We start from the raw sequence: 15,797 nt of genomic DNA on the forward strand, positions 1-15,797 counted from the left end.
ACATATCCAGCAACTTTGCACAGCCTTTGAAGAGGAGTGGGACAACATTCCACAGGCCACAATCACCTATGCAAAGGAGATTACACCTGATACTGACTGGTTTCCTGATCCACGCCACTACCTTAAATGTTTGTTTTTTTAAGGTATCCGTTTTCCCAGTCATGTGAAATCCATAGAATAGGACCTAATGAATTATTTCCTGATATGAACTGTAACATCTTTGTAACAAATTGTTGCGTTAGTATTTTTCTTCAGTGTAGCTACGCTAGCTGCAGACCTGTGACAAAAATTATTTTACTAGCTCTTCAAATTAGATAAGGCATCATTTCACGAATTTTATTTGCCTACAAAATGATTCGATTTATCTCCAGATAAACGGCGCGTTAGGTGCACAAAAACGGACTAAACAGAATTCAAGTAATCTGAACAGACATCGGTCAATTAGTTGTTTAATAAACCCCCCCCCCCAAAAAAAGTTGGTTAATTGTTCATTACTAGTCAAGAAGAGATACAACTTGGATTAAAGGTATTTTAGTTGAGGAATGAGAATTTTAGGGAAGGTAACATTGATCTACTGTTTTGCACTCAGTCTGTTCGACTAATTTTCTGGTGTACATTTTCAAGTATGTTGTAAAAATACTAAATTCCAATGGTATAATTAATTAAAACAAACCTGTTTTCAACTGGCTGGAAGGCAGGATGGACAAGAACAAGATTATAACTGGGCCAACACTCAGACACCTAAAGAGAAATTGACAAACCCATTTTCAATAATCACATTCATAGTAACTTTATAACCAAGTGACTGTTAGGATATACCATTATTTATGTATTAGTTAACGTTAATGATATCCTTAGCTAAGAATTGAACTCCAATGATGTTGACATCAATTTTAGCAAACAGATCATGTTCCATTGTAGTTCGAATCAATATAGCGTTGCTCAGTAAAGTGAATTAACGAATGACTCAGATATAAGTACAAGGCAATAATTTACGTTTGAAACATAGGTAAATTAGCTAACGCTAACCCACTTGCTCCCGGAGTTCATTTCGACGAAGGATAGGTCATGGAAAGCTAGCTACAGTTACCGTTAGTTAACCTCTATCCTAACTTCAAGCCATACATTACACAGATACTTTTGTCTTCAGCTAGCTAGCTATAGCTTTTAAACTAGACACCGGTCAATGAAAAAAAATGTAAATGCAACTTCGTAAGCCTGCTAAATTTAGCTAACTTTACAATTCGAAAGGCCAAGGTAGCTAACGTTAGTTAACATTGACTTGTCTTCTTAGCTAGCTTGCCTGAGATAGCTACTGTAGCTAACACATCTACGAACTAGCAGAAGACTCACCAGCGAAAATCCATCTTGATTAACTAGCTAGCTACACTGGGTTGTTATAAGACCAAGCTTTGAAGGTGTAACAAGCTAGGTAAAGGACTGTTCTGTAGTGAATGACGTCACGACCATTCCATTCACGTGTCGCCTAATATCACTTTCTTGTTTTTAATTCTCGCGCTAAAGTGGCCATTGAGGGAGTTCTATTACGCTGTCCCGGTCTCAATCGAACGGTCATCGAAAGCGGGGAGGGAAGAGCGCCCTACTCAAATCAAACAGTAATCTGCTCCGCTCGATCACGTTGTCAACAAGGAATCTAGGTACATCGTCCAGAAACATATACAACATCTCTTTTCCATCAAATACATGTTTGAATTTTCAAACTAGATAAACCGTTCTCATCAAAAGCAATAATTATTTCTACCCGGTGTATGCCAGAATGGGGCACCTGTCTCTCACTCCCGGGAGTAATCCCGTTCTCCATTCGCGGGAGTTTCATAACATATGCCTCCCGGGAGTGAGACAGGTGCCCCGTTCTGACATACATCGAGTAGAATTAATTATTGCTTTTGATTATCTTACCTCAGTAAACAATGGACCTGATCGGACAGCTCAGAGCTTCTGCTCCTTTCTGTCCATAAGAAACAAATGGATTGGTGGAAGAGGCAGGGCAGGCCAGGAGCAAGGAAGGAGGGTGTGATCAAGCAAGGCATCCCCTGAGGCTAGATGCCCTAAGGTTTTTATCAGAACGGGCGTAGATTAGTTTCACCTTTCTCTTTTCATGAGTTTGTGGTGTTTACTTTAAAAAATAAAAGTAAAAAACGTAATTACAATTATAGCTCACAACTGTGTAGGGGGAGGGGGGAGAGGAGTGCATTCACATATATCTACACACACACTTGATTGTATTTTTTTTCTTCTTCTTCTCCTTTCTCCCCTTTCCTCTCTTCTAGGTCAGTTTCAGCATTATGGACATGGGTGTATCTGTGGTCCATTTGGCCTGTCCCACGGCTTCCTTCAGTGATGGGTTGTGAGTGGCTCTGTTGATGAACTTCTGGCCAATGATTGACTGTCTATTGTCGATTGATGTCAGTCCAGATATGCTGTTAACGTAGTGATTGTTGATGTATCTTGGTAGTCTGTAAGCCATTTTTATTGCCATGTTTTGGACTATCTGTAGCCGATTCATCTGCTGCGGTGAAGCTGTTATCCAGGCTGGTAGGGCGTATTCAAAGAGGGATCGGATGTAGCTGATGTAGACTTTCAGCACTCTCTGAGGTGAGGCTCCATATTTTCTTCCGCACAGCGTTTTTAGGTGGTTTAGTCTTTTTCGTCCCTCTCTCTCTATGTTCGCTATATGGATTTTTCAGTGCATGTGCATTTTCAGTGCACCTTCTTCTAGAAGGTGACTCCAAGGAATTTAGCTTCTTTTTCTACTTTTATTGTTTCACCGTAGAGTTTGAGATCTATGGGTTTCCTGTTTTTTTTTGCTGGTGCTTCTTGTGAAGAGGACACATTGGGTCTTTTGTGGGTTCAATTTTACTCGCCACATGTTAGACCATGTCTCGATCATTTAAATAGACTTCTGGAGTTTTTTTGCAGCAAGTTGAGGACATTTGGAGCTGGACCAGTAGCAGAGGTCATCGGCAAACTGTGAGACTTGACCTATGGTGGGTGGAGGGTAGTAAATATCTGATATGTAGAGTAGAAAAAGTAGCAGGCTTAGAACTGCCCCCTGTGGGACACCTGCTTCAGGGGTGAAAGGTGAGGATATTGCTGTGGAGACCTTCACTTTAATTGTACGGTTGTGGAGAAAGCTAGTGATTATGTTTCTGATGGAGAGTGGTAGTTTGAGATTGGAGTCTGCAAGCCGGTATCTTACCTCATTTGCACACACTGTATATATACTGTAATGGAGCAGGTCTCAAACCCTCGACCTTCCAGCCCAAAGTCCAGCACGCTATCCACTGTGCCACAAAAGCATGCTCCGAACGGCAAGGTCGATATCCCAGGGTCGTTACACTACTCCCTCCTTTCAAAGAGCGCATCCTCGCGCTAGCTTGCGACTCTACGTCTTACACGGAACCCAAAACAGCTGTGCTCGTGCGCTATCGTGCATAAATGTATTTTGTCCCCCTACACCAAACGCGATCACGACACGCAGGTTAAAATATCAAAACAAACTCTGAACCAATGACATTAATTTGGGGACAGGTCGAAAAGCATTAAACATGTTGCTTCTCAGCCAAGGGAGTGGGCTCACTCACAATTTTGCCTAAGAACTCAGCCATGAATAAAGAATGGTACCAACACATCCTCCAAGAGCAACTTCTCCCAACCATACAGGAACAGTTTGGTGACGAACAATGCCTTTTCCAGCATGATGGAGCACCTTGCCATTGGTCAAAAGTGGCTTGGGGATCAAAACATCGATATTTTGGGTCCATGGCCAGGAAACTCCCCAGACCTTAATCCAATTGAGAACTTGTGGTCAATCCTCAAGAGGCAGGTGGACAAACAAAAACCCACAAATTCTGACAAACTCCAAGCATTGATTATGCAAGAATGGGCTGCCATCAGTCAGGATGTGGCCCAGAAGTTAATTGACAGCATGCCAGGGCGGATTGTAGAGGTCTTGAAAAAGATCAACACTGCAAATATTGCCTCTTTGCATCAACTTCATGTAATTGTCAATAAAAGCCTTTGACACTTATGAAATGCTTGTAATTATACTTCAGTATTCCATAGTAACATCTGACAAAAATATCTAAAGACACTGAAGCAGCAAACTTTGTGAAAATTAATATGTGTCATTCTCAAAACTTTTGGCCACGACTGTACATCTGCTCTCCTTTCTAGCCAATGCAGCTAAAAACCCAGTGCAGGCTCCTGGCAGGTTTTTGCAGATAAAAGGGGAATTTATAACGTTAACATAACCACAAAAAGATAGCCAACCATTTGAGTTTATCTGCACGAACCCAGCCTTTACTATGAATCATCCATACACCAATTGGCTTAATCATTTATCTACTAACTAAATAATCACAGAAATGCATAAACAAACAACACAGTAGATATGGTTACCTTACAAGGAAATGATAGGGAAGGTTCCCTAGTGGGCTAAGCCGATATGACGGCTTGGTGGACAAAGGGAAGTTGGTGTGGACTGAGAACAGGAAGGGAAAGACAAAAAGGGAGGGAAAGACAAAAAGGATTCACTACACAGTTGATCATTATATTAATTTAAATGCTAATCCTTTGCACATGAACGCTCACTCATTCGGGAATAACTGGAATCAATATACAGTGTATCACAAAAGTGAGTACACCCCTCACATTTTTGTAAATATTTGAGTATATCTTTTCATGTGACAACACTGAAGAAATGACACTTTGCTACAATGTAAAGTAGTGAGTGTACAGCTTGTATAACAGTGTAAATTTGCTCACTCACTTTTGTTGCCAGCAGTTTAGACATTAATGTCTGTGTGTTGAGTTATTTTGAAGGGACAGCAAATTTACACTGTTATACAAGCTGTACAATCACTACTTTATATTGTAGCAAAGTGTAATTTCTTCAGTGTTGTCACATGAAAAGATATACTCAAATATTTACAAAAATGTGAGGGGTGTACTCACTTTTGTGATATACTGTATATTTACGCTCAGTGTGTCGTCCGTCTGCCTGTTGGAGAGTTCATCCGAGCGTCTCACTGCTTCCCTGGAAAAGTATTTTGTGGTTAGAATGGATACTTCAGAGTACCATTCAGAACTGTTCTCCTAGGATAGATGTTTCGGCAGTTGTCGGGCTTCGCATCCCAGGTTGACATCATTTCTAGCTGCAGACTAGTAATTAGTATCTAAGATTTGCTCTTATTCTGTCGGGATCGATAGTCTCAGAGTCTAACTATTTCCTGCCGTGTAGCCAATGCTAGTTAAACTTTAGGGAATACAATTCTTTCACATTACAGATTTAACATCATATTACATCATTTCACAAATAGTTTAATCTTTACTCATTCATTTTATACAATAATTAGATGCAAACCCCATAATTGAGAAATGTACATATTCAGAGATATAGTTATGTGTTTCCTGTCCTCTCTGAGGTCACCAAATGAAACACACTCATCATACCCGTCCCTTAAGTGTCCACGGACCACAGGGGAGAGTCTCCGCCAGGAATTTACGACCTGAGATAACAGAACCTGGGTGTAGGAGAGAGAGGGATAGAGGGGGATGCCACAATCTATACCCAGAAAAGGCCACATGACACAAGGCAAAAAATCTGTCGTTCTGCCCCTGGGCAAGGCAGTTAACCCACTGTTCCCAGGTACTGAATACATGGATGTCGATTAAGGCAGACCTCTGTACCTCTCTGATTCAGAGGGGTTGGGTTGAATGCAGAAGACACATTTCAGAGGAATGCATTCAGTTGTACAATTGACTAGATCTTTCCCTTTCTTGGTCACCTCCCTGACCAAGGCCCATCTCCCCCGATTGCTCTTTTTGGCCGGGGGGACAACTCTAGGAAGAGTCTTGGGTGGTTCCAAACTTCTTCCATTTTTGAATGATGGAGGCCACTGTGTTCTTGGGGACCTTCAATGCTGCAGATGTTTTTGGTACCCTTCCCCAGAGCTGTGCCTCGACACAATCCCGTCTCGGAGCTCTACGGACAATTCCTTCAACCTCATGGCTTGGTTTTTGCTCTGACATACACTGTCAACCGTGGGACCTTATATAGACAGGTGTGTTCCTTTCCAAATCATGTCCAATCAATTGAATTTACCCCAGGTGGACTCCAATCAAGTTGTAGAAACATCTCAAGGATGATCAATGGAAACAGGATGCACATGAGCTCAATTTCGAGTCTCATAGCAAAGGGTCTGAATACTTATGTAAATAAGGTATTTCTGTTATTGATTTGTAATACGTTTGCAAACATTTCTAAAAACCTGTTTTTCGCTTTGTTATTATGTGGCATTGTGTGTAGATTGCTGAGGATTGTTTATTTTGTTATCCATTTTAGAATAAGCCTGTAACGTAACAAACTTTTGAAAAGGTAAAGGGGTCTGAATACTTTCCGAATGCACTGTATAGAGAGCGAGAGAGAGAGCAGAGTTTTCCATCGTATTCCCCCATGTTAGGCTAGCTTCCTCTCTGTAGTGTATGTAGGTCTTTGTTAACAAATATTTACGGTGTGATTTTTTGATAACACTTTACATTACAGTGCTCTTATTACTGTGTAATTAGTCCTGTAAGTACAATTTAAGTATTGCAATTACTCATTACAATCATTACATTGTACCTAGGGTAGGTTACTGCTGTAAGTTAGTGTAAGTACAATGTAACAATGAGTAATTACAATACTTGTTCATCTGCACGTACAGGTATAATTACACAGTAATAAGGGCACTGTAATGTAAAGTGTTACAGATTTTTCAAAATGGTGGAACTAAATACATAAAGTGCTTTTATTCTAAATTGTCAAACTATTTGTCTCATATATTCATTATTTGATTTTCATAGACAATACTCACTTTTGATGATGAGAATCATCACAGTCCTCATCATGCATTGTAACAGGAACAGCCTCCCAGTCCTCACAGAAAACTGAAAACATGAAATTAAAGTGTTGGGGGTGTGGTGGAGCACAATAACCATTTCCTAAAATGTTTACCCCCAGACATATCAGTCAGAAAAGCACATTAAGAATGTATTTCTCAGAACAGCGACTAGATTTACTGATCCTTCGCATGTTTTGACTAAAATGTAAATGTTCAACTTTCACTGTCACAGTGTACTTGCAAAAATCTCATGAATTTGATGAAGAACATTGTGTTTTATTCCACAGTGTTTGTTAACAGAAATGTATTTGTTCCATGACCTCTGCACTGCATGGAGCTGTTCATTTCCAGTATCTATTCAATAGAACTGTGCTATTGGCTGTTCTATGAGCAAATACAAAACGTTAAATGGAGGAATCTTGAAAACATGAGAGCAGTTTTTTTTTAAACATTCTGATACAGTTCAAACCATGGCTTGATGGGCTCTTGGTGGCCCTGTTTCCTGTACCGGTGGTAGGTGGACTTGTTACCCACAGAAAAAAAGAAATGTGTTGATGCCTTCACATCCTATGCACAGTTCTTTCAGGAACTGACAGGAAACAATGAAAAAGAGAACAGCTCTAACAATTCTATGTTGTGAGTAGAAATGCATTTTATCCACTTGGGAGATACATTGTTTATATTTGATTAAGTTTCAGTATTCTGTTAATTAATAAGGGTTAAAACCTTTAAATGTCCATGCTCTGAGGCTTTGGGAGCAGGTCAAAATGAGATTCTAGTGAAACCAGGGGACACATCGGCTGTGACATTACCCTGGAGGACGAGATCATGTGGTTTTCGAGGCAGTGTATTACACAGGCCTGTTCCGAAGCAATCTGAGCATACTGAACATCTCAGAGAGTGACGTGGGTCTGTACTACTGTGTTGAGCAGAGGGCTAACATATTTGAGATCGGAAGTGGGACCAAGCTCTCCCTTATCAGTGGTGGTGAGTAAACTGCATTATGACTGCATAACTGTGGTTTTGCATTGGGAGCATTCTAAAAAATATACACCTGGTTCAATAAAGTTTAATCTCAAGTCAATTCAGGATATGGATTTCAATTATAAATATATACCATAACAGTTGGATGAAACAAATGTAATATATTTATGTCACAAGCTGCTATATGCACTAGATATATTTCTACGTTTTTAATACAGTACGTTTAAGATTGTGTTAAATGTGATTAAATCTTTATATTCACACACAAAGAAAGCTGTAAATAACAGTTGAACTGTTATGAACATTCTGTCATTTCAGATCAGCTCTCTACTACTGTTGTTGGAATGAAGTTGTCATGGTTTATCACCTTGATCATAGCCCCCATGTTCTTTGTGCTGGGGTCCGTTCTCGGTGTCTGCCTGTTGACGACCTGGTAAGAAATCATTTACACCCAATAATTCTAAAACGTTCACATAATCAGCTTTCTGAAATGTCTTAGTATTTACATGGTGCACCTCACACTGTCATCCAGCTGTTCTTTATTTTCACATTTATGATGGATAAAAAAAATACATGTCTTCTGTTATAGATCCTGACAAATGTGGATTCTGGAACAACTTGGTTGAAGCCTGCCATCTAGTGGACCAATATCCAGAAAAGCACATAAATTAGGGTAGAGGACCAAACATAATAAAATTGAAAGATGACAAAAATAACATTTCTGGTGTCCCGTGATCCACTGGGCCAAACTTCTGTCACGCCTTACATCTAAGTAGGTGGTCGATGGGGACTACAGATGTTCACACATTTGTTGCACACCTTGTGTGTCTGACTCGTGTTGATTGCATGAGCAAAATGTCAGGGCGTTAAGAGATAAATAATATTGTTTTATTCAATACATTTCTTAGACATCTTAAAACCATGTGTCACATTTACCATTCCATCCAAGGACCAATTTTCAAAACAGCCGTGGCTTTACCAGCAAGCTGAACAACCTGCTATGTATACAACACACTTCAACCAAATCAGAAAATAGCAACATTTTATTCAAAGGTTAGATGTAAAATGTATAAAAGTCACTCCACAACTGGTTGAAAATACAGAATAGGATTTAAAAACACATTGTGGTGCAGAGTTGAGACAGTAATAGTAAAACATTGCACAGTATTTCCTTTGGCGCCCTCAAATATATTAAATCATCTAAATATTATTGCTATCAGTTATCATACATCCATACACATTTGAAACAGTTTCATAGTTGAACACCTCTTAACTCACTTTCTACAAAGTAGGCTACTGACCTTGAGATACTGAGAAAGGTGAGGATTGTCTAGTTGTTTAAAAACTCATTTGGGAGGTTATACAAAACACAGCTTAAAACACTGTCCTGAAACAGGTCAGTGTTGTATACAGTAATGCATGGTTCAGTTCCCTTTAAACAGCCACTTCAAAACGTCACATAACTTAAGCCACCACTAGCTGACGCCCAATAGAAGTGAATGGGACATTGCATTTAGAAGGCACTTTCAAAAAGATTCCACCGGCGCAAAGCAGCAATCAACATGCCCCTGACATGTTCATGGCAAGCCCACAGACAGGGCAATATTTTTAATTTCACCTTTATTTAACCAGGTAGGCTAGTTGAGAACAAGTTCTCATTTGCAACTGCGACCTGGCCAAGATAAAGCAAAGCAGTGTGACACAGACAACAGAGTTACACATGGAGTAAACAATAAACAAGTCAATGACACAGTAGAAAAAAGTATATACAGTGTGTGCAAAAGGCATGAGGTGGTAGGCAATAAATAGGCCATAGGAGCAAATAATTACAATTTAGTAGATTAACACAAGTGATAAATGAGCAGATGATGATGTGCAAGTAGAGATACTGGTGTGCAAAAGAGCAGAAAAGTAAATACAATAAAAACAGTATGGGATGAGGTAGGTAGATTGGGTGGGCTATTTACAGATGGACTAAGTACAGCTGCAGTGATCGGTTAGCTGCTCAGATAGCTGATGTTTAAAGTGAAATAAGTCTCCAACTTCAGCGATTTTTGCAATTCGTTCCAGTCACTGTCAGCAGAGACCTGGAAGGAAAGGCGGCCAAATGAGGTGTTGGCTTTGGGGATGATCAGTGAGATATACCTGCTGGAATGTGTGCTACGGGTGGGTGTTGTTATCGTGACGGGTGGGTGTTGTTATCGTGACCAGTGAACTGAGATAAGGCGGAGCTTTACCTAGCATAGACTTATAGATGACCTGGAGCCAGTGGGTCTGGCGACGAATATGTAGCGAGGGCCAGCCGACTAGAGCATACAGGTCACAGTGGTGGGTGGTATAAGGTGATTTGGTAACAAAACGGATGGCACTGTGATAGACTGCATCCAGTTTGCTGAGTAGTGTTGGAAGCTAAATTTGTAGATGACATCGCCGAAGTCGAGGATCGGTAGGATAGTCAGTTTTACTAGGGTAAGTTTGGCGGCGTGAGTGAAGGAGGCTTTGTTGCGAAATAGAAAGCCGATTCTAGGTTTGATTTTGGATTGGAGATGTTTAATATGAGTCTGGAAGGAGAGTTTACAGTCTAGCCAGACACCTAGGTATTTATAGTTGTCCACATATTCTAGGTCGGAACCGTCCAGGGTGGTGATGCTAGTCGTGCGGGCGGGTGCGGGCAGCGAACGATTGAAAAGCATGCATTTGGTTTTACTAGTGTTTAAGAGCAGGAAGGAGTGTTGTATGGCATTGAAGCTCGTTTGGAGGTTAGTTAGCACAGTGTCCAAGGAAAGGCCAGAAGTATACAGAATGGTGTCGCCTGCGTAGAGGTGGATCAAGGAATCGCCTGCAGCAAGATCGACATCATTGATATATACAGGGAAAAGAGTCGGCCAGAGAATTGAACCCTGTGGTACCCCCATAGAGAATGCCAGAGGTCCGGACAACATGCCCCCCGATTTGACACACTGAACTCCGTCTGCAAAGTAGTCGGTGAACCAGGCGAGGCAGTCATTAGAAAAACCAAGGCTATTGAGTCTGCCGATAAGAATACGGCGATTGACAGAGTCGAAAGCCTTGGCCAGGTCGATGAAGACGGCTGCACAGTACGGTCTTTAAACGATGACGGTTATGATATTGTTTAGTACCTTGAGCGTGGCTGAAGTGCACCATTGACTGGCTCGGAAGCCAGATTGCACAGCGGAGAAGTTTCAGTGGGATTCGAAATGGTCAGTGATCTGTTTATTAACTTGGCTTTCGAAGACTTTAGATAGGAAGGGCAGGATGGATATAGGTCTGTAACAGTTTGGGTCTAGGGTGTCACCCCCTTTGAAGAGGGGGATGACCGCGGCAGCTTTCTAATCTTTAGGGATCTTGGACGATACAAAAGAGAGGTTGAACAGGCTGGTAATAGGGGTTGCAACAATGGCGGAGGATAGTTTTAGAAAGAGAGGGTCCAGATTGTCTAACGAGATATCATTTTCATTGTTCTGCTGTGGCCATTGATGTGTTTTGATTTAGAACTTGGAGCTCGGCCAAGGGAGGTTCTTCCTTCAACTTTTTGTTTTTACATATCCTGATGCATACCACCACCACCACCACCAGCCCCCCTAAAGGTACCAGCCCAGCAAGATGTTCCACAAGTAGACCTGGAGAGACAGGAAAAAAAAAAACGTTCTAGTACTAGATTATTTCCTGGTTCTAGTACTAACATATTAATGAACGCAAACTGCCATACAAGTAAACCCATGTTATGTAATGATTTCTCACGACAGGAAATTACTTGATAGCACTACTACAAAACTAACATTGACTTTGATATAATACTTGTAGTATTAGATATGCAATATGGTGAAAAAAGTCAATGTACTGTAGAAAACATGTGGCTAACATTCCATCTAATGGGTACAGGCTTTTGTTACAGCCCTGCTCAAACACCCAATTCTGCTTTTCAAAGTCCTATTGAGCAGTAGAATCTGGTGTGCTAAAGTATTAATATAAAATGTTGAAACAATTACAAAAAACATTTTTAAAAAGGCCTAATTCCCACAGTTAAAATTGAAGCAAGGTAAAATTGAAGCAAGGTAATGGGATTAATATCTTAGAGTAGCGTATGCATTCAGGTTTCAGGGGAGATATATTGACATTAATTTATACATTTCCAGGCGTTCTATATTGCTAACGTTCTCTGAATTATTGTAGGAAAGAATGCAATCTCAGCAGCTTTCATGTGGTCCAAAACTTGCACAAATGACACCAAAATGACACTTCTACAAACGTAGTGCACCTGCAGCGCTGGAAAGGTGTTTAGGACATGTTCTATAGTTGCCATGTCGTCTCCCAGTAGCGGCCTAAGAACAGAGCTCCCGTAAATTTGTACATAGTTGTTTTGAATTATTCATTTTTGATAACATTGTTTTTTTTTGCATATATCTGGGGGTTTGAGCCACGGATTTGCAAATTAACTGACAGGTTAACACTTAGGCTGGCTAGCTAGCTGACTAGTGTTTTTGTTAGAAAAATGCATCTGGACACAGTACAATCTTTTTTGTTTCTTTTGAGAACATCATTTTAGTTGGTGGCTGAAGTGTGAGAGGAATGAGACAGTGGAATCCAGCAGAGCTAAGGCAGAGGGCTCGTAGAGTGGACGACTGGCTACTATTCTGAACTTAGTGTGGTGAGATGTCTGGCGCGCAGAGCTGCTGAGGCATCACCCAAGTGGGTGCTACAGAGTGGAAGAGGAGAAGTCCAGTGGCTATACGACTCAGGCTGGTTCCCAGACTTGCCATCTACAAGATCTTCAGCAGACAGCAGACTCCCTTATCGTTATCTACCATCCTCTGTCTCGCTCCCGTCGCTCAAGCCATGAACTGACCCTCCATCTTTGGAGGATGCAGCTTTGAAAGACTTGACCTTTGCTTGTTTGTTTTGTTGCTCTTTAAGCACTTTGAAATTCTATGGAAAGTGTTAAAGAAATGTAATAAATTATTATTAATTAATACATAGTTAACTAGCGAGCTAACTTTTGATCTATCTAGCTAGGCCTAATGTTTACAATTTGACATCCAACCGCTAATGTATAGTCTCAACATTTAATACCATGCTGCTGCACTGACCCTGCTTCAGCACTTAAGGGTCTATCAGAGTATCAAACATGTACGCACAGCAGTGTTCTAAAATATTGGAGCATTGGGATCGAATTCAAGCAATTTCTATAACTGTCTAAACATTTAAATTAATAGAGGACGCATACTGGGAGATGAGTCTCAGAATTGCGTAGCTACAGTGCCTTGCGAAAGTATTCGGCCCCCTTGAACTTTGCGACCTTTTGCCACATTTCAGGCTTCAAACATAAAGATATAAAACTGTATTTTTTGTGAAGAATCAACAACAAGTGGGACATTTATTGGATATTTCAAACTTTTTTAACAAATCAAAAACTGAAAAATTGGGCGTGCAAAATTATTCAGCCCCCTTAAGTTAATACTTTGTAGCGCCACCTTTTGCTGCGATTACAGCTGTAAGTCGCTTGGGGTATGTCTCTATCAGTTTTGCACATCGAGAGACTGACATTTTTTCCCATTTCTCCTTGCAAAACAGCTCGAGCTCAGTGAGGTTGGATGGAGAGCATTTGTGAACAGCAGTTTTCAGTTCTTTCCACAGATTCTCGATTGGATTCAGGTCTGGACTTTGACTTGGCCATTCTAACACCTGGATATGTTTATTTTTCCCATTCCATTGTAGATGTTGCTTTATGTTTTGGATCATTGTCTTGTTGGAAGACAAATCTCCGTCCCAGTCTCAGGTCTTTTGCAGACTCCATCAGGTTCTCTTCCAGAATGGTCCTGTATTTGGCTCCATCCATCTTCCCATCAATTTTAACCATCTTCCCTGTCCCTGCTGAAGAAAAGCAGGCCCAAACCATGATGCTGCCACCACCATGTTTGACAGTGGGGATGGTGTGTTCAGCTGTGTTGCTTTTACGCCAAACATAACGTTTTGCATTGTTGCCAAAAAGTTAAATTTTGGTTTAATCTGACCAGAGCACCTTCTTCCACATGTTTGGTGTGTCTCCCAGGTGGCTTGTGGCAAACTTTAAACGACACTTTTTATGGATATCTTTAAGAAATGGCTTTCTTCTTGCCACTCTTCCATAAAGGCCAGATTTGTGCAATATAAGGATTGTTGTCCTATGGACAGAGTCTCCCACCTCAGCTGTAGATCTCTGCAGTTCATCCAGAGTGATCATGGGCCTCTTGGCTGCATCTCTGATCAGTCTTCTCCTTGTATGAGCTGAAAGTTTAGAGGGACGGCCAGGTCTTGGTAGATTTGCAGTGGTCTGATACTCCTTCCATTTCAATATTATCGCTTGCACAGTGCTCCTTGGGATGTTTAAAGCTTGGGAAATCTTTTTGTATCCAAATCCGGCTTTAAACTTCTTCACAACAGTATCTCGGACCCGCCTGGTGTGTTCCTTGTTCTTCATGATGCTCTCTGCGCTTTTAACGGACCTCTGAGACTATCACAGTGCAGGTGCATTTATACGGAGACTTGATTACACACAGGTGGATTGTATTTATCATCATTAGTCATTTAGGTCAACATTGGATCATTCAGAGATCCTCACTGAACTTCTGGAGAGTGTTTGCTGCACTGAAAGTAAAGGGGCTGAATAATTTTGCACGCCCAATTTTTCAGTTTTTGATTTGTTAAAAAAGTTTGAAATATCCAATAAATGTCGTTCCACTTCATGATTGTGTCCCACTTGTTGTTGATTCTTCACAAAAAAATACAGTTTTATATCTTTATGTTTGAAGCATGAAATGTGGCAAAAGGTCGCAAAGTTCAAGGGGGCCGAATACTTTCGCAAGGCACTGTATGTCACAATGGGACGCAGGACGACGTCTCAGCGTCTGGATTATGATTACGCTTTACTCTCCCGCTCCGGTCAGACGCATTTGAACAGAAACGCACATGATACAAACGTTGGCCTACACCAAAGAGACACAAACAAAACTTCCTGAAAGGATATTTCCCACTGATTTGTATAAAAAATGTCAAGCGTTGAGAGACGTTTGATCGAACGAGTACAGGAAAATCTTCATATTGGATTTTATTATTATTATTATTATTATTATTATTATTATTATATTACGCACTATTACCGACGGGAAAAGCAATATACATGCAACCCTACCCTGCAGTTGAAATTTGACCATTTTAACCCAACCCCTTCGAAAGACACGCATACATATACAGGTTGGACAGGTCTAACCTGTCTAACCTGGAGCAGTTGTGTGTGTGTGTGTGTGGGGGGGGGGGGGGGTTCACTTTCCTCACGACTCGGGATTCAAACTGGCAACCTTCTTGTTGTTGGCTCACCTCTCTAACCACTAGGCTACCTGCAGCCAGAGAGGTGCACCCTTCCTGGAGAGCCTGCATTACTAGGTTGATGCGTGCAAGCCCCTATTCCATCTCCCCGTTCCAAAATACAATTTCATATATGGTCCCCAGATAAGGGACGTAGCAGATATTAAACTGTCAGGAACAGATTTTTAAGAGATACTACACTTGATCTTAGCCAAAAGGCAGAGAAGCCAAAAAAGTTGAAAAGTATCTTGACTGTCAAACTAAATATATATATGGCCAGAGGAGCCAGATGGGGGTAAATACACAACCATACACATTCCAAAACATATTGGCACATAAACCAGATCTGACTCACTTCTAGCTCCTGATCAGAGGTGATCATGACATCGAGTTAGACAACTTTACTTTCTAGTTCTACATGACAGATCCCAAAATAACTTGGAATGCATTTGATTTCAAATACAAACAGGGATCCTGTTATCTCTCTGATTCAGAGGGGTTGGGTTAAATGAGGAAGACACATTTCAGTTGAAGGCATTCAGTTGT

At 40.8% G+C, this 15,797-nt stretch overlaps 1 long non-coding RNA gene and 1 other non-coding gene across 2 annotated transcripts; one reads left to right on the forward strand and one right to left on the reverse strand.

Annotated features, from left to right (window-relative positions):
• The first annotated feature begins 7,833 nt into the window (after window positions 1-7,833).
• LOC139384813 (uncharacterized) lies at window positions 7,834-8,597 on the forward strand. Its single transcript, XR_011628881.1, has 3 exons — window positions 7,834-7,892; window positions 8,208-8,322; window positions 8,479-8,597. It is a non-coding gene; the product is annotated as an uncharacterized lncRNA (long non-coding RNA).
• A 6,695-nt stretch (window positions 8,598-15,292) lies between these two features.
• Window positions 15,293-15,482, reverse strand: LOC139385325 (U2 spliceosomal RNA). Its single transcript, XR_011628946.1, has one exon. It is a non-coding gene; the product is annotated as a U2 spliceosomal RNA (small nuclear RNA).
• Window positions 15,483-15,797: the final 315 nt, after the last annotated feature.

This window comes from Oncorhynchus clarkii, chromosome 26, assembly GCF_045791955.1.
Source record: "Oncorhynchus clarkii lewisi isolate Uvic-CL-2024 chromosome 26, UVic_Ocla_1.0, whole genome shotgun sequence".
Classification (NCBI taxonomy): Eukaryota; Metazoa; Chordata; class Actinopteri; order Salmoniformes; family Salmonidae; genus Oncorhynchus; species Oncorhynchus clarkii.